The sequence below is a fragment of the Ranitomeya imitator genome, chromosome 1, assembly GCF_032444005.1.
Source record: "Ranitomeya imitator isolate aRanImi1 chromosome 1, aRanImi1.pri, whole genome shotgun sequence".
NCBI classification, from domain to species: domain Eukaryota; kingdom Metazoa; phylum Chordata; class Amphibia; order Anura; family Dendrobatidae; genus Ranitomeya; species Ranitomeya imitator.
Window position 1 is genome coordinate 902,824,501 of NC_091282.1, and position 24,969 is coordinate 902,849,469.

A 24,969-nucleotide genomic window follows, 5' to 3' on the forward strand; every position below is an offset into this window, starting at 1 on the left:
CCCTATAGGCAGACCCTGTAATATAAGACAGGACTCCATAGGTAGATCCTGTAGTATAAGGCAGCCCCCCTATAGGCAGATCCTGTAGCATAAGGCAGCACCCCTATAGGCAGATCCTGTAATATAAGGCATCGCCCCTATAGGCAGATCCTGTAGTATAAGGCAGCCCCCATATAGGCAGACCCTGTAGTATAAGGCAGCCCCCTTATAGGCAGATCCTGCAATATAAGGCAGCCCCCCTATAGGCAGATCCTGTAGTATAAGTCAGCCCCCTATAGGCAGATCCTATAGTATAAGGCAGTCCCCCTACAGGCATATCCTGTAATATAAGGCAGCCCCCTATAATCAGACCCAGTAGTATAAGGCAGCCCCCTTATAGGCAGATTCTGTAGTATAAGGCAGCCCCCCTATAGGCAGATCCTGTAGTATAAGGCAGTACTCCTATAGGCAGATCCTGTAGTATAAGGCAGCACATCTATAGGCAGACCCTGTAATATAAGACAGGCCCCCTATAGGCAGATCCTGTAGTATAGGGCAGTACCCCTATAGGCAGATCCTGTAGTATAAGGCAGCACATCTATAGGCAGACCCTGTAATATAAGACAGGCCCCCTATAGGCAGATCCTGTAGTATAGGGCAGTACCCCTATAGGCAGATCCTGTAGTATAAGGCAGCCACCCTATAGGCAGATCCTGTAGTATAAGGCAGTACCCTTATAGGCAGACCCTGCAATATTAGACAGTACTCCATAGGCAGATACTGTAGTATAAGGCAGCCACCCTATAGGCAGATCCTGTAGTATAAGGCAGCACCCCTATAGGCAGATCCTGTAATATAAGGCATCGCCCCTATAGGCAGATCCTGTAGTATAAGGCAGCACCCCTATAGGCAGATCCTGTAGTATAAGGCAGCCCCCATATAGGCAGACCCTGTAGTATAAAGCAGCCCCCTTATAGGCAGATCCTGTAATATAAGGCAGCCCCCTATAGGCAGATCTTGTAGTATAAGGCAGCACACCTATAGGCAGACCCTGTAATATAAGGCAGCACCCCTATAGGCAGATCCTGTTATATAAGGCAGCCCCCCTATAGGCAGATCCTATAGTATAAGGAAGTACCCTTATAGGCAGATCCTGTAGTATAAGACAGTACCCCTATTGGCAGACCCTGTAATATAAGGCAGCACCCGTAAAAAACAAAAATAAATACCTCTCTTCCTCCACAGCTCTGGGCGCCTTCTCATCTCCTGACAGCGGGCGCCAGCTAGTGACATCATCGCGCCCCCTGTCCGTGTCTGCATCGGTGACATCAGACGCTGAGAGGGGGATGATCTGAGAAGGAGCTGATCTTCCGGTACAGCTGATCTTCCGATGATGGCAGGGGGCCCACTGATGGCATCCGGGCCCCCCCACTTGCTCAGGGGCCTCATAGCAGCTGGGCAGCAGAGCAGGGAGATCGATTCTCCCTGCTCTGCGTACATCGATACAGTTACAGTAGCGTAGCTCAGGGTGGGCCCCCTCAGAGCTCCGTGCCCGGGGCGTTCGCACCCTCTGCCACCCCACCCCCCCGATAGCTATGCTACTGGCCAGGATGGATATATCGGAGGGCCAGGCTGGACAAGGGATTTAGTGAGCCAGGCTGGATAAGGGACATAGGGGGCCAAGCTGGGGCATATTATTAAACAAAGGGGACCAGGCTAGATTAGATAATTAAATAAAGGGAGACAGGATGAGGGACTTAATTACTGTTTGGGGGCCAGAATGAGGAACATAGTTTATTAGTTTATGGTGACGAGTAAGGAGCATAATTTCTTTAGCGTCCAATTAGGGATGTTATTACAAATGTAATATAATTTACTTTCCATAAAACTGTTTTCCAAGGGGGAAGCAAAAGGGTGGCAATACATCGCTTTTTTTCTTCATCTGATGTAGTGTAGAAGTCAGGGAAAAAGTGTGGAATGTGCACTGGAAGTGATTAGCTATTGATGACTGTGTTATTTTGTGCAGATGAAGAAGTGATTGTGGTCTGTGCGGTATGAAGAAAAGAGAAGATGAAGGACTTTAGCTAGACACATTGGTGATATTGGCTTCTGTAGAAAGAAAACATTCAGAATGTTCAGTGTATTATATGTACCCGCACACTGGTGATCACTGTATTACCTACACACTATATACAGAGCTCCTGAGTATAATGTAATTGGTGATCAATGTATAACCTATACACTATATACAGAGCTTCTGTGTATAATGTCACTAATGATGGTAATATGTGGTCTGGTCATGGTGTGGTATTATTTGTTCCTTATACAGTACAGACCAAAAGTTTGGACACACCTTCTCATTTAAAGATTTTTCATGACTATAAAAATTGTACATTCACACTGAAGGCATCAAAACTATGAATTAATACATGTGGAATTATATACTTGCACAACAATAGAACACACTGGCGCTACTAAATAGACAACCCAAGTGCTGCAGGTATTCAGGCAGATCCGTGCACACTCTACCAAAAAAACAAATAGACCAATTAAAATAATAAATACCGCGCTACAAGGGTTAAAAGCTGGTTAAAATCTACAGATTAATTATTGCTGCACCTGAGTGCAACAAGCTTGGCAAAATAAAGTGAACAAACTATACTAGTGTTCACACAATCGTCGGCTCACACTGATTCAGCCTGCAGTTAAAGTACTTAGCAATTTATATGTGCACTATATGTAATATGATAGAAATAAATAAATAGTAGAGCACATACCATGATGGTGTAGCTAGTAACTGGAACTGAGCGGACCCCCGGATACATGCGGTACTCCACAGCGGGGGACCAGAGGTTAGTAGATAGAAGTGTTCCTCAGAGCGGTGGCGATCAGCTGGGCAGTATGACTCCGTAGGCCTGTGACGTCACACGCTGCGCAGCAGCGTCGGCCATTTTTTCAGTACACCCAGGATCGCCTCCGGCCGGGATGATTCCTGGCTCTGTAATGTTCATCGGCACCTGGTCCTCTGACTGATCTAGTGGTATCCGGTGCGTGCCCAGCTGATTACCACTGCTCTGAGGACAGAGGCGTAGCTAGAGCTTTTGCCGCCCGGGGCTGTTCCCGAGTTTGGCGCCCCTCCCCCCCCCCGGCTCAATACACACAAAGGTTACCAAAAACGGTTTTCCTGTTTTGTAGAACTTAAACTGGGCCTAATGGTGTCACCCCCACATGCCACACCTGTGACTTAATACCACCACACCATGACCAGGCCACATAGTGACCGAATAATACTACATACAAGGGACAAATACCACAACACCATTTCCAGACCACATATTACCACCACATAGTGACTGAATACTACAATACTGATCAGTAATAAAAAAAAAACCACAATACTATCACCATAAGTGCCAGTATTCACAGGAGATCTGTACTTCGTATGCAGTGTCTGTGTAGAGGTAATACAGAGATCACTGGTGACATTATACACAGGACCTCTATATAGTATACAGTGTATAGTGTCAGTGTATAGGTAACACTGACTCACCAGTGACGTCTCTAGGTGAAGTCCTTCATCTTTCATCCAGCACAGACCACCATCATTCCTTCCAGCCAGGACTCGTTTCTGCAGGAAATAACACAGTTATCTCGAGCTCCGCTTGCAGAACACATTACTTAATTTTTCACAACTTCTACATTACATCACATGAAGAAAAAAAGGTGATATAGTGTCACTCTGCACAGTAACAGGACCGCCCCCCCATTTAAAACAGTATACTCAAAAAAATAAAATAAATACATCACTGCAGTAATAATATCCCTTAATTAGCCCCTATGGTAATAATATTCCCCACCCTGGCCCCGTTTCTCATTCCTGGCTCCAGCCATATGTTCTCGCATCCTGCCCTCATGAGTATCCATTCTACCCCATATGATCTCCACATCCTGCCCCACCAGCCTCCATCGTATCCGTCCTGCCCCATGATCCAATCCTGCCCCGTGTCTCCAATCATGCCCCGTATCTACATTCTGCCCATGCCTCAAGTCCTGCCCCCAGTGTGTCCAGCATATTACCCCCATGTTGTCCAGCAATCTGCCCCAGTGTGTCCAGCATATTACCCCCATGTTGTCCAGCAATCTGCCCCAGTGTGTCCAGCATATTACCCCCAGTGTGTCCAGCAATCTGCCCCAGTATGTCCAGCACTGCCCCCAGTGTGTCCAGCAATCTGCCCCAGTGTGTCCAGCAGTCTGCCCCAGTGTGTCCAGCATATTACCCCCAGTGTCCAGCATTGCCCCAGTGTGTCCAGCATATTACCCCCAGTGTGTCCAGCAATCTGCCCCAGTGTCCAGCATTGCCCCAGTGTGTCCAGAAGTCTGCCCCAGGGTCTCCAGCATTGCCTCAATGTGTCCAGAAATCTGCCCCAGGGTCTCCAGTATTGCCCCAGTGTGTCCAGCAATCTGCCCCATGGTCTCCTGTATTGCCCCAGTGTGTCCAGCATTCTGCCCCATGGTCTCCAGTATTGCCCCGGTGTGTCCAGCAATCTGCCCCATGGTCTCCAGTATTGCCCCAGTATGTCCAGAAGTCTGCCCAGGGTCTCCAGCATTGCCTCAATGTATCCTGAAATCTGCCCCATGGTCTCCAGTATTCAGTGTGTCCAGCAATCTGCCCCATAGTCTCCTGTATTGCCCCAGTGTGTCCAGCATTCTGCCCCATGGTCTCCAGTATTTCCCCAGTGTGTCCAGCATTCTGCCCCATGGTCTCCAGTATTGCCCCAGTGTGTCCAGCAATCTGCCCCATGGTCTCCTGTATTGCCCCAGTGTGTCCAGCAATCTGCCCCATGGTCTCCTGTATTGCCCCAGTGTGTCCAGCATTCTGCCACATGGTCTCCTGTATTGCCCCAGTGTGTCCAGCATTCTGCCCCATGGTCTCCAGTATTGCCCCAGTGTGTCCAGCAATCTGCCCCATGGTCTCCTGTATTGCCCCAGTGTGTCCAGCAATCTGCCCCATGGTCTCCTGTATTGCCCCAGTGTGTCCAGCAATCTGCCCCATGGTCTCCTGTATTGCCCCAGTGTGTCCAGCAATCTGCCCCATGGTCTCATGTATTGCCCCAGTGTGTCCAGCAATCTGCCCCATGGTCTCCAGTATTGCCCCAGTGTGTCCAGCAATCTGCCCCATAGTCTCCTGTATTGCCCCAGTGTGTCCAGCAATCTGCCCCATGGTCTCATGTATTGCCCCAGTGTGTCCAGCAATCTGCCCCATGGTCTCCAGTATTGCCCCAGTGTGTCCAGCATTGCCCCAGCCCCAGACAGTCAGACATAAAGAAAAAAAAAAAAAAGTAAAATCCTCACCTCTCCCGTTCCCAGCGCAGGTCCGGTGCAGCCAGTCAGCGTCTCTCCGGCTCTGCGACGCTCAGGACAGAGAGGCTGAGCGGCGCGCACAGTAGTGACGTCATCGCGCCCTCTGCTCTGAGACGTCGCAGAGTCAGAGGACGCTGCAGCTGCCGGCGCCGCAGGAACCAGGAGAGGTGAGTATTAGAGCGGGGGCGGGGCCCGGGGGTGGGGGGAGCTGGCCCTGGTCGTGGCGGCGGACGGCGCCGCCCGAAGATTTAAAGGGGCGTCTTTTTTTTTTTTTTTTTCTTCTCCAGCAGCGCCGGCCGCCCCCCACATTGTGCCGCCCGGGGCGGACCGCCCCCCCCGCACCCCCTTCCTACGCCACTGTCTGAGGAACACTTCTATTTACTAACCTCTGGTCCCCCGCTGTGGAGTACCGCATGTATCCGGGGGTCCGCTCAGTTCCAGTTACTAGCTACACCATCATGGTATGTGCTCTACTATTTATTTATTTCTATCATATTACATATAGTGCACATATAAATTGCTAAGTACTTTAACTGCAGGCTGAATCAGTGTGAGCCGACGATTGTGTGAACACTAGTATAGTTTGTTCACTTTATTTTGCCAAGCTTGTTGCACTCAGGTGCAGCAATAATTAATCTGTAGATTTTAACCAGCTTTTAACCCTTGTAGCGCGGTATTTATTATTTTAATTGGAATTATATACTTAACAAAAAAGTGTGAAACAACTGAAATTATGTCTTATATTCTAGGTTCTTCAAAGTAGCCACCTTTTGCTCTGATGACTGCTTTGCACACTTTTGGCATTCTCTTGATGAGCTTCAAGAGGTAGTCACCAGGAATGGTTTTCACTTCACAGGTGTGCCCTGTCAGGTTTAATAAGTGGAATTTCTTTCCTCTTAAATGGTGTTGGGACCATCAGTTGTGTCGTGCAGAAGTCTGGTGGATACACAGCTGACAGTCCTACTGAATAGAATGTTTGAATTTGTATTATGGCAAGAAAAAAGCAGCTAAGTAAAGAAAAACGAGTGGCCATCATTATTTTAAGAAATGAAGGTCAGTCAGTCCGAAAAATTGGGAAAACTTTGAAAATGTCCCCAAGTGCAGTAGCAAAAACCATCAAGCGCTACAAAGAAATTGGCTCACATGTGGATTGCCCCAGGAAAGGAAGACCAAGAGTCACCTCTGCCTCTGAGGATAAGTTTATCCGAGTGACCAGCCTCAGAAATCACTGGTTAACAGCAGCTCAGATTAGAGACCAGGTCAATGCCACACAGAGTTCTAGCAGCAGACACATGACCTGAACCAAATTGAGAGGGTTTGGGGTGAGCTAGACCGCAGAGTGAAGGCAAAAGGGCCAACAAGTGCTAAGCATCTCTGGGAACTCCTTCAAGATTGTTGGAAGACCATTCCCGGTGACAACCTCTTTAAGCTCATCAAGAGAATGTCAAGAATGTGCAAAGCAGTCATCAAAGCAAAAGGTGGCTACTTTGAAGAACCTAGAATATAAGACATAATTTCAGTTGTTTCACAAATTTTTGTTAAGTATATAAATTATATACTTAACATATAATAACATATATAATATAATTCAACATGTGTTAATTCATAGTTTTGATGCCTTCTGGTATGATCAGGTGGCCTTGGAGCTGCATGAAATGACCTTCGCTGGGGCAGTGGTAACTTTACTGACCGCAAACCCTGATCCTATCACCGCAACTAGAAGTAGCCGTGGGGTGTGCCTAACCAGACCTAGACACCTCGACACAGCCTAAGAACTAAATATCCCTAAAGATGGAAATAGGAAAACTCTCTTGCCTCAGAGTAGACCCCCAAAGGATAGGTAGCCCCCCACAAATAATGACTGTGAGTAGGAGAGGAAAAGACACACGCAGACAGAAAACAGGGATAAGCAAAGGAGGCCACTTCTACCTAGATAGGAAAGGATAGTACAGGATACTATGCGGTCAGCATAAAACACTACAAAATATCCACAGCAGAAAAATACAAAAACTCCACCACCTAACTAAAGATGTGGAGAGTATCTCTGCGACTCCAGCGAGTCCAACTAGACTGAGAAAAACATCAGGCACAGTCTAGCAGGAACAAAATAGAAACAAGATAAGCACAGAAAATAAACACACAGCAGTGTGTCTAAAAAATGAAGCAAACACTTATCTTTGCTGAATTGGCAGCAAGCAGGGGAGGCCAGGCAGAGGACCAACACTTCCAAAGGAACATTGACTACTGGCAAGGACTAATGTTATGATTAGGTAATTCAGTACCACAATGGACATAGTAGTCAGAGCACATACAGTGATCTGACAATAACCCAAAAACATAGAACGAGCTCTGAGACGTGGGAACTCTGCTGACCGCAATCCCTAATCCTCTCCAACCACACTAGAGGCAGCCGTGGATTGCGCCTAACGCTCCCTATGCAACTCGGCACAGCCTGAGAAACTAGCTAGCCTAAAGATAGAAAAACAGCCTACCTTGCCTCAGAGAAATACCCCAAAGGAAAAGGCAGCCCCCCACATATAATGACTGTGAGTAAGATGAAGAGACAAACGTAGAGATGAAATAGATTTAGCAAAGTGAGGCCCGACTTTCTGAACAGAGCGAAGATAGGAAAGGTAACTTTGCGGTCAACACAAAACCCTACAAACAACCACGCAAAGGGGGCAATAAGACCCTCCGTTCCGTCTAACGGCACGGAGGTACACCCTCTGCGTCCCAGAGCTACCAGCAAGCAAGAAAAACCAAATATGCAAGCTGGAAAGAAAAAACAGATAACAAAATAACAAAAGCGGAACTTAGCTATGCAGAGCAGCAGGCCACAGGAACGATCCAGGAGGAAACAAGTCCAATACTAGAACATTGACTGGAAGCCAGGATCAGAGCACCAGGTGGAGTTAAATAGAGCAGCACCTAACGACTTCACCACATCACCTGAGGAAAGAAACTCAGAAGCCGCAGTACCACTCTCCTCCACCAACGGAAGCTCACAGACAGAATCAGCCAAAGTACCACTTGTGACCACAGGAGGGAGCTCTGCCACAGAATTCACAACAGACTAATGAGTCCTGCGCAGCTAAATCCCCAAGTCAGAATTGCAATTAGTAGAAACACCTGTCCAAGACTGCTGCTCAGGAATAACTGCATTACCATCAACAACCACCGGAGGGAGCCCAAGAGCAGAATTCACAACAGCCTTCAGTGTGAATGTACAATTTTCATAGTCATGAAAATACAGAAAAATCTTTAAATGAGAAGGGGTGTCCAAACTTTTGGTCTGCACTGTATATGGTATTATTCGGTCACTATGCGGTGGAACAAGTAGTCCAGTCATGGGGTGGTGGTCTTTGTCTTCTGTATGAGGTATTATTCGGTCACTGTTTGGTTGCAATACACGGTCTGGTCATGATGTGGCAGTATTTGTCCCTTGTATGTTGTATTTTTCAGTCACTATGTGGCGTGGTCATGATGTGGCAGTATTTGCTCCTTGTATGTGATATTATTTGGTCACTATGTGGTCTGGCCATTGTGTGGTGGTATTTGTCTCTTGTATGTGGCATTATTAGGTCACTATGTGGTGTGATCATGGTGTGGCTGTATTTTTCCTTGTATGTGGTATTATTCGGTCACTATGTGGTATGGTCATGGTTTGACTGTATTTTTCCCTTGTATATGGTATTATTTGGTCACTATGTGATGGTAATATGTGGTCTAGTCATGGTGTGGTGGTATTTCTTCCCTGTATGTGATATTATTCCGTCACTATGTGGTCTGGTCATAGTGTGGTCGTATTTCTTCCCTGTATGTGGTAGCATTGGTCAAGGTATAGGGGATTGTGCTCTATCTGGCGGTCATATGTTCTCTCTGATATTGATTAGAAGATTCTTTATTTCCATTAAAGATTACATACTTGGAACAAGATGCACTTACAGGGGTTCTACTGTGAATATAAGTAATCACCTCTCCACGGGATTAGTGATAATGTATTGTTTGGTGGGGGTCTGACTGCTTGGACCCAATCAGCAGAATATAGACATTTTTTCCCCATTAGATTATAGAATCATGTGGAACGTGACCACTGATCCATTCATTCCATCAGTGGCTGCGAGTGCTGCGCTTTTTTTTCTGGAAGCCCCAAAGAGATTGAATGGAGCTGCAGTCAGACATCCCACCTGCCACTCCATTTTAAAATGGGGAAAAGTGTCCTGCAAGGGCTAAAACTTCCCCATTCTTCCGATCTGTGCAGTTTCTAATGGTTGGGCCTAAATGATCACTAATCTTGTAGAACCCATGGATTGGTGATAAATTGTTTTAACCAAAGATCCCCTTTAATGCAAACTACCTTAATTGTACATCCCAGTTATGGTGGAGCAAAGTAGATGTGCAGGAGCCGCCTTTGTTTTACAGTCGATGCTCCACTATAACAGGGATATCTGCTTATGGGTATTTGCATATAGCTGAAGGGTGGGCCCCTAGGGTCAATTCCTCCTGTGGGTTCCAGACACCCCAGTCCAACCCTGACTGTACTCACTTATTATGTATAGAACAGTCCTTTAGTATATAGTTATCCCGTCTGTTATACTATAATCCCACACATAGTGAGGAGTTAACAGAAAAATCACATATATAAAAGGATTTTTTAATTAGTAACAATTTATTAAATATTTAATGAAAACAAAAGATAATAAAAAAACATAGTATCCTCAGACTCCCTCTGAAGAAGTGTGGCTGAAATGCATGTCTGGGTGGAGGGACAAGACACTGATTCCACACACCCAGTAAGTACACATTAAGGCTACTTTCTCACATCTGTTTTTCGCCGTCAGGCACAATCCGGTGAATTTTCAAAACAACGGATCTGGCGAAAGACTTGTATTAGTGCCGGATTGTGCCGGATGGCCTTCCGTTTTGTCTGTTTTTTGCTGGATCCGGCAAAAATGTTGGATCCGGTGGCCGGACAAAACGTTTTTTGTGTCCGGTGAAAAACCGGACAGCGCCTGATCTGGTCTTGGTAGATTTGCAGTGGTATGATACTCTTTCCATTTCAATATGATCGCTTGCACAGTGCTCCTTGGGATGTTTAAAGTTTTGGAAATAATTTTGTATCCAAATCCGGCTTTAAACTTCTCCACAACAGTATCATGGACCTGCCTGTTGTGTTCCTTAGTCTTCATGGTAACATAGTTAGTAAGGCCGAAAAAAGACATTTGTCCATCCAGTTCAGCCTTCATGATGCTCTCTGTGCTTCAAACAGAACTCTGAAGGTATGTGTCCACGTTCAGGATTGCATCAGGATTTGGTCAGGATTTTATGCAGGTAAAATCCTGACCAAATCTGCACCTGAGGTCACTGGCAGGTCACCTGCGCTGTCCTTGCATTTTTTTCTGCAATGTAAGGACATGTTGCGTTCTAAAGACGCACCGCATGTGCATTTTCGCAGGTATGCCGCATGCGTCTTTTAGGCTACGTTCACATTTGCGTTGTGCGGGGCTGCGTCGGCGACGCAACGCACAACGCAAACAAGAACGCATGCAAAACGCATAGTTTTGCGACGCATGCGTCCTTTTCTTGCCGGATTTTGGACGCAAAAAAAATGCATCTTGTTGCGTCCTCTGCGCTCTAACGCTTGCGGCAAAGAAGACGCATGCATCGCAAAACGCATGTTAAATATAGGGGCGCATGGCGCATGCGTCGCCGCGGCTGTGCCCGACGCAGCCCGGCAGAACGCAAATGTGAACGTAGCCTTAATGCATAGTGGAGACGGGATTTCATGAAATCCCCTCCACTATGCTGTAACATCTGGACGCTGCGTTTTTGACGCTGCAGCTCAACGCAGCGTCAAAAACGCAGCGTTTCCTGAACGTGGAAACATACCCTGAGACTATCACAGAGCAGCTGCATTTATACGGAGACTTGATTACACACAGGTGGATTATATTTATCATCATTAGGTATTTAGGACAACATTGGATCATTCAGAGATCCACAATGAACTTCTGGAGTGAGTTTGCTGCACTGAAAGTAAAGGGGTTAAATAATATTGCACGCCCCACTTTTCAGTTTTTGAATTTCCACAAAAATTTAAAATAACCAATAAATTTTGTTCAACTTCACAATTGTGTTCCACTTGTTGTTGATTCTTCACCAAAAATTTACATTTGGTATCTTTATGTTTGAAGCATGATATGTGGGAAAAGGTTGAAACGTTCCAGGGAGCCGAATACTTTCACAAGGCACTGTACATAATAAGTGAGCATATGATACATATGTATGTGGCTATATCTATTTATATAATTGCCTTGTAATATTTTAATTTCCTGTACTGTCCAGATGTCACTGTATCCCAGAATTCCAAGCGGAGGAAGTTCACCGACCGCCATATTGGGACACCCAAGTGATGGGTGTCTCAATAAGGAACCTGCTGCTGGTATCAACCTATTGCGTGGTACCACCAGCGGAACACTGTCGCACCACATGCACACACACACACTCTATACGCCGTAGGAACCACACACACACACACACTCACTCACACATACACACTCTCACACACACTGTCACACACTCACACACACTGTCACACACTCATGCAGCCTCTTGCGTGGTACCACCAGCGGAACACTGTCGCAAACACGCCACCGCCAGGATCAGCCGAATGATTCACTGACTACTGCCATCTTTGTACAGGAGAAGTGCATGCGCAGTTTTAATGTGACCGCAGCTATCTGTCTGCACAGAGATGGTGGCGGTCGGATTTACTGCGCCTGGTGTGAATTACGCGCAGGTGCAGTGAATCATTTGGCTGATCCCGGAGGCAGATGCGCAACGTGTCTACAGGCAGAGGAAGCTGGTCACATTAAAGGAGTTTTCCCATGAACGAAAGTTCATTTTAAAAATTGACTGTGTCTGACCGTGTACGGAGCATACCACATCTCCTGAGCAAGGCAGGAAGCAAAAGATAATACTGCCATTACAGCAGGGGATCACAGTAAATTCATTTTGTGAGGTAAAATATTTCACTGACTGTTTTTAAAAAATATTTTACCTCACAAAAGGTATCCTCTGCGATCTCCTGCTGTATTATCATGACTGCGTATTCCAAAATGGGACCTCCGAGCTACCAGGCCTCTCTTACCACATTGATCCTTGTACCCCCCTGCCAGGACCAATTAATGCCCCCTTAAATAAAACACAACAATTAATTTCTTTGGATAATTTTGGCCACAGCGGCCATTTTATTAAATAACCAACATAACAACCATTTATACATTTGTATAAAAACTTGAGGGGAGGGTTCTTGGAGCTAATAAATCTGGCACCTAATAGGCAAAGCCCAAAACCAACATGGAAAAACCCCTTCTTTACCCTTAGCCGTAACCACCAGCTCGAGGGCACCATGTAACCCGTTTACCGGGCAAACCAACCCCAAAGCTCCCGAGTTCAAATCCCCGTCCAGAGCCAGTAAACCAGCCAGATCAGCCCCATGAAACCAACTCCAAGAACCCCGCCCCCCGCCAACCATGAGCAGCACTGACCACCTCAGGCTCGCGAGTGCCCCACCACCGCCATGGCCCTCTCCACCCCTTCTTGTATTGCCAACATCCACAAATCCAAACCGATATCGTTCAAATGAACGCCATCACTCCTCCAGTAATTTCCCACACCAGCTTCCAACTCAAAATGGCGAAACGCCATCCCCCCGTTACGAGAAAGAAAACTCGCCACAGCCCTGTTTAGCTTCACCCGGGCCCTATTGATACCCCTCAAAGAGCGTGCTGCCCTCCACGTTTTCCTGGGCACAATGTCGGACCACACCATAACCATCCCTGGAAAGGATACCCACAATCGCAAAAGATCATACCGTATATGTCGAATTAGTTCTCTCACCGGCTTAGACCCCAAATCATTACCACCCAAATGTACAACAACAATATCCGGAGAACGATCCAAACTAACCGATCGGGAAAATTCGGTCAAAAACCCGCGCCACGACATGCCCCGAAAACCCAACCAATGGACCACCACCGCCTCCCTCTGAAATCCCAATTGCCTACCATCGTGTCTAACATCGGCACGAATCGCCCCCCAATGCACGAAAGAATGTCCGAAAATCCACGCCAGAAGTGGGGTCCGTCCTGCAAAATACAATAATGATTAATACCCCCCTAAACAAATAACAAATCAATTACGCACATAAGATAAATAACGATTCGACGACCACCTACCAATACGCCGAATAACCTCCGGACCCAGCCCTAAACCAGCAGCCTCAGATGCTGCCCCAATTCGAAAGGAATGTGTCCCAAATAACGACGGATCCAGGCCCAAACTTGTCAACGCTTGTCTCAGAACTGCCTTAAACTGAAACCGCGATAAAAATTCGCCCTGACTGTGCCTCAAAAGTGGGCCCGACCTATCCGGATCCAGACCCCAATAATCTTCCAAACACCTATGAGGGCACATCACCCCCCCAATCACTTTTCCTAAAACCACACGCCTACCTTTCCCCAACTGATCAGTCTTCGACCGCCGAATCCAAAAAGCAACCCCACCTGACCAAAATTCAGTATCCTCCGCCAACAAACCCCCAGCTGTGAACCTGCTAGGGAAAACCAGCTCCCCTATTCTCAAAGCCCCGAAAAAAGCTAGCGAAAAAGCCAGTCGAAACAGAACAGCCTCGTAATCAGAACTACATACCTCCCCCAAAGCTACCCCCAAACGCTCCAACATCCCGAAAGATATGGGCCGCCGAGTATCGCACGTTGAAAAACCCCTTCTAAAACCTTTTAATGCCTGCCGAATCAGAAAATTCTTAGTAACATCAACGGAACCCTGAAGCTTAAAACCAAAAGCAACACCAGCTATAAATTTATTCAATTTTGATACGGACCAACCCCATTCCTCCGCCGAACCAATTAAAAGCAACAATGCCATCTCCCTATCACCATCCGATTCGACTGAACCCAACTGTTCCAACCACCCTTCCCACAAATGCCATGACGCCTCATAACCTGACCACGTCCTTCCCGACACTGACGACTGTATCAGCCGACCTCCTCGTCCGCAACAATCTGCCACAAATGAAAAGGGAATGTCATTCCTGCATCTTCCGCTTCTGGAGCCAACTCCCGGAAACGCTCCCACTGCAAACGAGACAGAGCATCGGCTATAGAGTTTTGCACGCCAGGAACATGTACAGCTGAAATCCATGCATTCAACTCCAAGCACCGCAAAACTAACTCCCGAACCAATTTGATTACCGGAGGGGATGAAGAAGACAGACTATTGATCACCGACACTACACTCGAATTGTCGCAATGAAAACGTATCCGCCTATCCTGAAACGTACTGCCCCAAATGAACACCGAAACCACAATTGGAAACAGCTCCAACAACGCCAAATTTTTTGTAAACCCCGCTTCGCGCCACCAATCCGGCCATCCCCCAACGCTCCACCTTCCAGCACAATAAGCCCCGTATCCAACACTACCAGCCGCATCCGTAAAAATTTTGCAATCAAAATCGTTCAAATCCTCCTGTTGGATCAGGGACCTCCCATTATAGTTGTCCAAAAAACGCCTCCAAACCACCAAATCCTCTCTGTGCTCTTTTTTCAAGCGTACAAAATGATGCGCGGACCGCACTCCGGCCGTAGCTCTCGACAATCTCCTACAAAATATCCTGCCCATCGGCATAATCCGGCACGCAAAGTTTAACCGCCCCAACAGTGACTGAAGCTCTTTCAACGTAACCTTGCGCAGCTTCTCACATCTCATTACCTCTTGCCTTAAGGCTACCAACTTCTCCTCAGGCAAGCGACACTCCATCTTCTCCGAATCTATGAGAATTCCTAAAAAACTCAACACCGTAACAGGTCCCTCCATTTTATCACGCGCTAAGGGCACCCCAAACTGACCTGCTACCCACTCCATCGTAGCCAACAAATTGCCACACAACAAAGAATCCGGGGGGCCAACGAACAAAAAATCGTCTAAGTAATGAACCTGGGAAACATCCCGAACGACCCACTCCAGAAAAGTACTAAAGGCTTCAAACAGCGAGCAGGAAATTGAACAACCCATCGGCAAACACCTATCCAAGTAGAACCCCCCATTCCAAAAACATCCCAACAGCGGGATACTATCGGGGTGAACCGGAAGCAGACGAAAAGCCGATTCAACATCTGTCTTAGCCATTAACGCGCCTGTGCCATACCTACGCACCCATTGCACGGCCGTATCAAAAGAGGTATAAACCACAGAGCAGAGATCATCCGCTATCCCGTCATTAACTGACTGGCCCTTCGGATAAGACAAATGCTGAATAAGGCGAAACTTGTTGGGCTCTTTTTTAGGGACCACCCCAAGCGGCGAAACAACCACCCCCTCTACAGGTAAATCACTAAACGGCCCCGCCATACGCCCCAACTCAACCTCCTTTGCCAATTTTGCCGTAACCACATCCGGCTGCAAGTTAGCCGACCTCAGGTTCTTCTTAGAAAAGGGGATAGCATGAGCCGGATGAGGAATTCTAAACCCCTCAGAAAACCCATCACACAGCAACCTAGCCTTTTCCCTATCTGGATACCTACTTAGATAAGGGGCCATCCTTAGAACCTTCACCGGTGTCACCCCCATGACCGCCTCCCACTCCTGGTTTACCCCTCGCTTTCTTAAAACACTTGGCCGCTCCATGTGAGGCCCCTCCGCAGTGGGAACAGGCATGCTTGAACTTGCATGTGCTGCCATATTTGCATTGGCCGTCATTGAACTGCCAACACGTCCCTGTTTTGTCCTTAACCCCTTGTGACCCCTGTCCTCCACTTCCCTGTCCCGACTGCTGACCGCTACTCCCTCCACCCCCATGAAAGGGCTGCCCAAACCTCGTCGGAGCCATTACCTTCAACCACAAACCTATATCTTTTTGTTCCCACTTTATCTCGGGTCTAATCGCCTTCCTTTGCCGAAACTGCTCGTCGTAGCGTAACCACGCCTGGCCCCCATACGCCCTGTATGCTTCCCCTATCGCATCAACATAGCAGAACAAACCTGTACAGTTCTCCGGGAACTTTTCGCCTATAACTCCAGCCAAAATAAAAAAACGCCTGTTGCCAATTCGCAAACGTCTGCGGTATCAATCGCCAACGCCTCTTCTCCTCCTCCTCCTTTTTGCTATCCTCTTTCTTACCCTTATCCAAATTAAACTTCTCCAGGGGCAACAGGTGAAAAAATCTCTACATATTCGTCCTTCCATATTTTCTCCTTAACCTCTTTCTTTAAATGAGCCCCCAATGGCCCCTCAAAACACACGTAAACGTCCCCCTTAGCTCTATCATCCAACTTGATTCTATCCCCTTTTTCCTTATCCGTCTGTACCGACACCGACACCCCCGCCGATGACGCCTGTTCCACCCCACTCGCCCTATCAGATCCGACTCCCCCTCCCGAACCCGTACCAGAAACCGGCAACCAAGCCCCTAACGGAGACGACCGCCCACTACCCCGGCCCTCCCCATCCAATCTCCTCAAAATCTGAGACATACCCGCCAAAAGCTCTCTAACCCCCGGGACCCTCGCGGTGCTGGGCCCACCACTCCCCGCCAAATCGACCCCACCATACCAACTATCCCCAACCCAAGCACCACTATCCCACCCCGCAACAGAATCATTTTCATACTCACCAAGCTGCGCGGGTGCTGTGTCCCCGCCAGCCGTGCGATCACCGAACTCCCTCGGGTCGCTCCTGGAACCGGAATCCTCCGCGCCGCTGTGTTGCTCCAGGCCCGCGCCCCTGGCCTCCACGTCACCAGGGGGGACCGGAGCAGGTGAGCTGGAACTTTCCCTGGACCTTCTGGGTGACCTGGACCTGGCCGCCACCAGCCCGACTCCGGACCTGTCTTCTTGCCGGGCTCTCCCACGAGCCCCGGCAGCAGCCGACATTCTTCCACGCCGTGCTGGGCCAGGCTGCGGGGTTGAGGGGCGCCTGCCCGTCGCTCTGCCTCTTGCCGCGCCGCCTCTGCCAGGCACCCGGGGTGATCCAAACCCCGAGGTACCCGCCGCCACTCCGCTGCTGCTCTCTTGTCCCACCGCTCCCTGAGTCCTGCTCCTCGTCGCCGGTGATGTCGCCGGCACCGCAGACACCGCCGCTGCCCGCCGGGTACCGCTCCTGCTGGGCGCCGCCATATTGGTGCCGCGAACCGGAAGTCCTCCGGGCACTTCCGGTGCGGCCTGCTCTCCTCCCTGGGCCTGTGCCGCCGCTGCTCCCGGCCGCCGTCCAGCGCCCGCAAAGCTGGCCGGTGGATTCCTGCCGGAGGACGGGCCGGAGGGGGTAGGTGACCGCCGGCCCGAACGCTCCGCAGGGTCCCTGGAGGGGCTCCGTGGCCGGCGGTTGCCGCGCCCTCCGATCTCCGGCGACAGTCTCTCTGGGGGACGGGTCCTCCTGGATCTGGTCCCCTGGGCTCCCGGGCTGCCCAGCAACGACGCCAGCTGGTCCTCCAGCCAGCCTCCCCGCCGCGATCTCGCCATCTCCCGCAGCTGTCCCATGATCGCGTCTACGGAGGCCATCCTGCACCAGGTCAGCTGTCACGTCTTCTCAGGTCAGATGCTCAAACAGTAATGGCCCCTTTCCCGCACTTTCCACGACCCGCCCCCACCCCCACTAGGCTACCCCTCTACTCCTCCCCATCCCCTGAACCAATCCCTTTTCCCTGCCTTATTATTTAAAAATTGCTCCCCTGCATTCCCTTGGCAACGCAGTCATGGGGGGCTTTCGTTAACTCCGTTCCTCCAGCCCCCCCTCTGTATTGTCTTTTGCTTCCTCCCCTGCCCAGGAGCTGTGGTCCATCACTGTGGTGGAGAGAGAGAGCAGACAAGGGGGAGAGCCCATGGGGTACACAGGTCAAAGAAGAGATGACATGAGAGTAGAAGACAGCAGATGGGGGAGAGAGAAAGCACACAGGGGTTGAGAGAGACAGAGCTCAGGGGGGAGACAGCTCAGACGGGACAGCACATGAGGGGAGGATACAGCACAGGGAGAAGATACACAGCAGACAAGGGGGATGATAGCACATGGGGTAGACAGGTCAAAGAAGAGAGCACAGACGGGAGAAGTCAGCACATGGGGAAAGAGAGAGTGAATAGGTGGGTGGCACATGGGGGGGAAGAGATTCTCAATGCTACAAAGCCTGCCCCCATCGTGACATTACCGCCCTCCCGACGCGATAACATCGGGTCTCCATCTAGTATATATATATATCTATAGATTTCTCGCAATAAAAGGAGGGGGGCCCAGACACATTTCTTGCACAGGGGCCCCAAGCAGACATCTACTATATAATTGTCTAAGGGTTACTTCCGTCTGTCTATCTGTCCTTCTGTCTGTCACGGTTATTCATTCGCTGATTGGTCTCACCAGCTGCCTGTCATGGCTGCCGCGACCAATCCGCGACGGGCACAGTCCGGAAGAAAATTGCCGCTCCTTACTCCCTGCAGTCAGTGCCTGTCGCCCGCATACTCCCCTCCGGTCACCGCTAACACAGGGTTAATGCCGGCGGTAATGGACCGCGTTATTCTGCGGGTAACGCACTCCGTTACCGCCGCTATTAACCCTGTGTGTCCTCAACCTTTTACTATTGATGCTGCCTATACGGCATCAATAGTAAAAAAGTAATGTTAAAAATTATTTACAAAAAAAAAACCTGGTATACTCAACCTCCATTGTACGCTGAGTCGCTCCCGCCGGCCGCCATCTTCCACTGCAGTTTCCGGTGACAAATATGGTATGGCAGAAGGACCTGCCATGACGTCACGGTCATATGACCGCGACGTCATCACAGGCCCTGCGCGCCTGCGCTAGAAAGACCTGCCATGACGTCACGGTCATGTGACCGCGACGTCATCACAGGTCCTGCGCTGTGATACAAACCCTGGGACCGCAAGCTTCCGTGGACTACAACGGGCCTTCGGAAAGGTGAGTATATGTTTTTTTTTATTTTTTCACCTGTGACAAACCTGGCTGGGCAATATACTACGTAGCTGGGCAATATACTACGTGGCTCTGTGCTGTATACTACTTTGCTGTGCAATATACTACGTGGCTCTGTGCTGTATACTACATCACTGGGCAATATACTACGTCACTGGGCAATATACTAAGTGGCTGGGCAATATACTACGTGGCTGGGCAATATACTACGTGACTGGGCAATATACTACGTGACTGGCCAATATACTACGTGGCTCTGTGCTGTATACTACTTCGCTGTGCAATATACTACGTCACTAGACAATATACTACGTTGCTGGGCAATATCCTACGTAACTGGGCAATATACTACATGACTGGCAATATACTACGTGGCTGGGCAATATACTACGTGGCTCTGTGCTGTATACTACGTCGCTGTGCGATATACTACGTTACTGGGCAATATACTACGTCACTGGGCAATATCCTACGTAACTGGGCAATATACTACGTAACTGGGCAATATACTACGTGGCTGGGCAATATTCTACGTGACTGGGCAATATACTACGTCACTGGGCAACATACTACATGGCTGGGCAATATACTACGTGGCTGGGCAATATACTACGTGGCTGGGCAATATACGACGTGGCTGGGCAATATACTACGTGGCTCTGTGCTGTATACTACGTCACTGGGCAATATACTATGTCACTGGGCAATATACTACGTGGCTGGGCAATATACTACGTGGCTGGGCAATATACTACGTGGCTGGGCAATATACTATGTCACTGGGCAATATACTACGTCACTGGGCAATATACTACGTGTCTGGGCAATAGGGCAATATACTACGTGGCTGGACAATATACTACGTGACTGGGCAATATACTATGTGGCTGGGCAATATACTACGTGCCTGTGCAATATACTACGTGGCTGGGCAATATACTACGTGGCTGGGCAATATACTACGTGGGCTGTGCAATATACTATGTGGCTGGCCAATATACTACGTCACTGGGCAATATACTACGTGGCTGGGCAATATACTACGTGGCTGGGCAATATACTACGTGGCTGGGCAATATACTATGTGGCTGGGCAATATACTACGTGGGCTGTGCAATATACTACGTGGACATGCATATTCTAGAATACCCGATGCGTTAGAATCGGGTCACCATCTAGTTAAACTATAAATGGATTTCCGTTAGAATTGTGTAGAAAAAAAAAAGAAAGCAGCTATCACTATACAATATCTTCCTCAGGGGTCATATCACTGTTTAGCCCTTTTGGCAGCTCTTATGTAAGACTTTTTGGAGCATTTTTTATATTTTGACTGTAGCAGGAAAACCATGATGCAACTAATCCAAGCTCCAGTAAGAATCCTGTCGCTTCCAGTAATATAAACCAGTGCAATAAAATGTATTTCTAATCCTACCAATAAGGCACATGCTTCTCTAGCTCTGTTGAAAAGTGGATTATTACTGAATTAACACTAAAGTTAGTAAAGAGAAGTGGATCTCTTCAGTATACGTATTTTGTCTGGGAAAGTAATGGAAATTATTGAAAGTTGCAATTTAGACTGGGAACCTTTCGTGTAGACAGCCACGTCAATGCTTCTTATGAGCTCAGTGAATCAATGTGTAGAAAGCTTTTTTTTTCATAATGTGATATATTGTGCCAAATTTCTGAGCTGTCTGTGAAAAAAGAAGAGAATAGAGAAGGCTATGTTTTTTTTTCCCTAACATCCTTGCCAACACTTTTCCTCTTGGTGTTGGGACACTTCCAGTGAGTCATGTTCCCAGAAAATACATTAAACTATATAGCTGCTCCTTTGTAAATTACATAATTCTATGAACAATCGTAAAAGGATGGACATTTCAGAGTTCTGAGTACCAAGAACTGAATATATTCTGTATATACTAGACTTGTTAAACAATTGACCTAGAGTTCCTTGGCAATAATGAAAGTTATATTTATTACAGTGACGTATTTCCTGCAGTTCTATGGAACAGATATGGGGAAGCCTGTGCACCCTTGAATCCTAAACTTTTCTTTGGACCATGGCCATCAGTACTCGAAATTGATCCAGTGTCTTTGGTTGAGAAGATACAGCATTTGGGCGGGTATATTCACAATATTTTCTTTAAATGGCGACAGATGAGAAAAGGTTTGGAGACATTTATTCAAAGAATAAAACAAAAATCAACTATTTTTCCAGGATAACCTTGTATGCAGCTTGATTCATACATCCTTCGCAAAGATTAACCTGCCCAATTCCAGCCTTGCTGAAACATCCCCAGATCAACACCTTGTCATCTAATGCAGAGGTCCCCAACTCCAGTCCTCAAGGCCCACCAACAGGTCATGTTTTCAGGATTTCCTTTGCATTGCACAGGTGATGCAATTATTACCTGGGCAAGACTAAGGAAATCCTGAAAACATGACCTGTTGGTGGGCCTTGAGGACTGGAGTTGGGGACCTCTGATCTAATGTTAGACGGAGACCTGGAGAGGTGTACAAGCCACAGTGTCTTGCACCCACTGTGACATTTGGTGGAGGATCGGTGATGATCTGCGGATGCTTCACCAAGGCTGGAATTGGGCAGGTTGTTCTTTGTGAAGGACATATGAATCAAGCCGCATACAAGGTTATCCTGGAAAAACCGTTGTTTCCTTCTTCTCAGGCAATGTTCCCCAACTGTGAGGACTTGTTTTTCCAGCAGGACAATGCGCCGTGCCACACAGCTAGGTCAATCAAGGTTTGGATGAAGGACCACCACATCAAATCCTTATCATGGCCAGCCCAATCTCCAGACCTGAACCCCATTGAAAACCTCTGGAATGTAATCAAGAGGAAGATGGATATTCACAAGCCATCAAACAAAGAAGAGCTGATAACATTTTTGTACCAGGAGTGGCATAAGGTCACGCAAAAGAAGTGTGAAAGTCTGGTGGAAAGCATGCCAAGACGCATGAAAGCTGTGACTAAAAATCGTGGTTATTCCACAAAATATTGATTTCTGAACTCTTCCTGAGTTAAAACATTAGTATTGTTTCTAAATGATAATGAACTTGTTTTTTACATTATTCGAGGTCTGCAAGCAATGCATTTTTTGTTATTTTGACCATTTCTCATTTTTAGAAAATAAATACAAAATTTATTGCTTGGAACTTCAGAGACAAGTTGTCAGTAGTTTATTGAATAAAAGAACAATTTTCATTTTACTCAAAAATATACATGTGAAGAGAAAAATCGTAAAAACTGAAAATTATGCAGTGGTCTCTTAATTTTTGCCAGAGCTGTATGTTGTTCTTGCAAATTATAATAAATGAGACAACCTTTATGTCCAGTGAGTTTATTTTGTTCTTGTGTATTTATGGTGAGTTTTCTGCTTTCCTTCCCTTTTTCCCCTCAAGTATCTCTCTACTCTGGATCAAGCAACATGGAAAACAATGAATGATATGTGAAGATATAGATATTTTTTCTACTAAACAGGAAACATATGAACCAAAAGACTATTGAGTAAAACCAATTTCCTTTGATGGACTTTACACTCATGTCTTGATCAGTTTTTCCATATTTGAACTACTATATTTATATTTTTTAATACACATTATATGTGTCTTTTACGTGGTCCTGATTTTTAACTACTGGCATTCTAACCATGCAATTAGTGGTTATACTGTCTTATGTCTAAGTAGTGAACCATTTTCTTAGGTAGTTTGTTATAATTGACACAACATGATTTGGGTCTATGAATACATGTACAGTACATACTCCTAAGCATTGAAATTCCAACACCAAGAGGGAAAAGTCATAGCATTATGGAAAACACAGGATTGATACACATGTTAAATGATATGGAAATTATCAAAAAATTGAAACATATCTCGATTTATTCATTATTGAATAAGATTGCCACATGCAAAATTTGACAAGCTTACTCCCCTTTTCATGCTATCAATGAGGACAATAATTTTTGGCTGAGGAATGTTCTAGCACACTGAAATGCACTTGGATACACAAATCAACAAGATCTGCTGCTGGCAGCTTCCTTTGCAGTTACCTTGCTATGATGTTCCGGATGTGCTCGATGGGAGACAAAGTTCAGAGATGTTGCAGTCCATAATAGTACTTTTAGGCCATGCAGGCTGCTTGTAATAACAAAGATAAAAGTAATAAGTGTCATGGCATTATTGTGTTGAAAAACAGCTCCTGGGATACTTTGGAGAAATGGCTGTATCAGGCCGGCGTCACACTAGCGAGTTTTACGGACGTATGAGCGCATAAAATACGTCCGTAAAATACGCATTACACACGGCCCAATGATTCTCAATGGGGCAGGTCCTATCAGCCGTATATTACACATTCGTATTATACGGTTTTCTACAGGCGTATTGCGCAAAAAATACGCCAATGAAAGTCTATGGGGGCACGCAAAATACGGAATGCATACGGACCATGCATATGACTTGCGAGAAATATGCTACACTCTGGCAGATGTCTGGAAATGTCCAAAGGCCTCAATCAGGCAGGTGAGACATGCTAATTAGCTGAAAAAGCCAGACAGTGAACCCAGAAGTCTGCTGCACGCCTCCACGGAGTGAGAATCAGCATGGCTAACATTATCAATGTGGACATGCTTATAATTTTGGGGCAAGAAAGGCCAGTAATTTGGGACCAGAGAGATCCCAACTATGCGAACAGGGCCCAAAAAGAGGCAGCATGGAGGAGTGTATGTGTGTCCCTATTCCCACATTTTGAGCAGCAGCCACATGAGGCGCAGAGCCAAATAAGTAAGTACACTCATGTTTGTAAATTAATTTTCTTGTGAAACAGCAGTACCTAACTCCTTTGAAGTATTATACATGAAATTGTTAATTATTTCTGAAATTAATTTAAAGAACACCATTACGTACATGGTGCTGTACATGATAAACGGATTAAATACAGGGTTTTGACAGATGTCCCTTACAGTGTTAACCAGCAAAATTACATTCTGGAATAGAGGGTAGCGGACTCTGTCCTTGTGGCCTTACATACAAATTGTATTATTTGATCACAATTACTAATAAATGTATTCCACAAATGCATATTCCTATGCTACACTAAAATCTGTGTAGTCAATTACACCTTGTGTGACCACTGTGCATAATGGGGTAATCAATATGTTTAATGTATTTTGTTTCAGTGGGTGATGTTACGACAAGATGGCGGAGCATGCGCGATCAATATAGGAGGGAGAGGCAGCAGCGTGACAGGAGTGGGGCAGGCGCACCTCCAAAAAAAAATAAAAAAATATATATATATATATATATTTTGACCGTTTGACCTTCTTAAATCCCAGCATGGACCTCAGACCTTAAGTACAAACCTCACAACACATTTTCAACATGTTTTTTTTTATCATAAAAAATTTAACTAAATACTTTCATTACAGAACACAGTCTAACCTCACTGAGAGGGAGACAGGGTCTGATTCAGAGGTGGTCATAGACCCAGTTGGGGAAGGAGAAGAGGTGGCTGGCCCATCTTCTGATCCGTCATGCTCCATCCCTCCAGGATCTTCGTCATCTGGCCATCCAGCTCCAGCAGCACCAGGACAAGAAGATGCCCCACCATCAAAATCATCAG